Here is a 1,885-nt window from a genome sequence, read left to right on the forward strand (position 1 = left end):
ATAAATTATTCTTTTGGGTGCATCAAAAATGTCTAACTGATAAGTAAAGTAACAGCATGTTTATTTTGGTTTACATGAGAAAGCTCTTTGTCAATAATACCATTAATTGCATGTGTTTTTTATCATGGAAAACCACGTCAATACTTTAGTCAGTGGAATGTACGTATGTTGTGTATGTTAAGGGCTGCAAAATTTTTCGGTGCTTTAGATTCGACAATTGAAGAGGATGAAATTCCACTTCTAACACAACCATCTGAACAACTACAGAAACAGCAAAGAAATGTCATCAAGTAATATTTCAAGTAGTGACCAATCAACCTTTTCTGACGGGCGATTAGGAGCTATTGTTACTGAACACAGACTTATACGTTCGGCTTTTAAAGACCTTTTTATTCTTTTTGTTGGTCGTGGCCATAACCGGTCATAACATCCATACTGATGCACGCTTAATTTGTAAAACCCCTAGGACAAAAATTAATTCCGATTCTTTTCAACATTTTGGACTTATCAAAGGGCTTCTCCTCAAACTGAAATGTGGTATTACTGATGGTGGGAACGGATTTACATTACAATTCAGTATTGACGGGTCTAATCTTTATAAAAGTGGAACAAAAGCTTTCTGGTCAATTCTTTATCGAGCCTAGAATGCGATTGGATCGTCCATTCCCTGCGTCAATTTTTTGTGCAGACGGGGAGAAACCATCAGACATGAATCTTTATCTTGAACCCTTTAGAAATGAACTAAACTTTTAGAAGAAAATGAAATTGATGTCAACGACAGATATCGTTGATTTCATTGATTGTGGTAAAATCAATTGCTTTTATTTGTGATGCACTATCTAGAGGTTTTGTAAAAGGAATTATATTGGTCATTCTGGTAAACATGCATGTGAAAGGTGTACAGTAATTGGAGAGACTGTAAATAACCGCATGACATTTACAGTGATGAGCTCTAGACCTCGGACCAATGACAGTTTCCGATCAGGTCGAGATCGACAACATCACAATGAACCAACGCCTCTTTTACGTGAAAGAATGGATATTATTAAATGTTTTCCGATTGACTATATGCATTTGACTGTGCTGGGTACATTTAAGCAATATTTACGAATTATTTTACAGGGCAACGTTTCCGAAGAGGATCGAATTCACAAGTTAAGTAATCATCTTATTTAAAAAGGTTTGATGAATTAGTCACATTATTTTGTAAATATCTTTCAAATGAATTCAACCGCAAAGGACAACCATAAAAGAAGTTGGGACGCTGGAAATCAACTGATTTTCGTACATTTTATTGTATACAGGTTTAATTATTTTAAAAGAAGTTTATTGCCAGAAGTTGAGTATAATAATTTATTTGTTGCTTTGCGACTTTTACTGTTACGTTCTCCAAATAAAAGACAGATTGTTTTCGCTAACCAGTGTCTTAGGAAATATGTCTACGATTTTGGTGTTATTTATGGCGCTCACCATCTTGTTTACAATTTTCACAATTTTAATTCACCTCGCAGATAACTTTAGCTTCTATAAATCATCACTTAATGATATTAGTGCTTTCCCATTTGCGTCTTATCTAGGAGAAATGAAGAAGGAATCAAAAGGAACCATCAAACCTTTGGCTCAATATTACAGACGGAACAACACTTTGAGGAATCAAATACTTATCAGGCTAATAACACTAGTAGTTTTGATTCCTTGCTAGAGGATTCAACAGCAGATCTTTTATTATTGATATCTAACAGTTCAATTTATAAAATTGCCACAACGAAAAAAAAGCTGTCAAGTTATTGTAGCCCAGAAACTTTATATAACTGAAGACGAAGATGGATCAAAATTTTACTTTTTCCCATTCCCTATGCCAGCCATCGATCTCGGAATATATTTT

Source organism: Daphnia pulicaria, chromosome 2 (assembly GCF_021234035.1).
Source record: "Daphnia pulicaria isolate SC F1-1A chromosome 2, SC_F0-13Bv2, whole genome shotgun sequence".
Taxonomy (NCBI): domain Eukaryota; kingdom Metazoa; phylum Arthropoda; class Branchiopoda; order Diplostraca; family Daphniidae; genus Daphnia; species Daphnia pulicaria.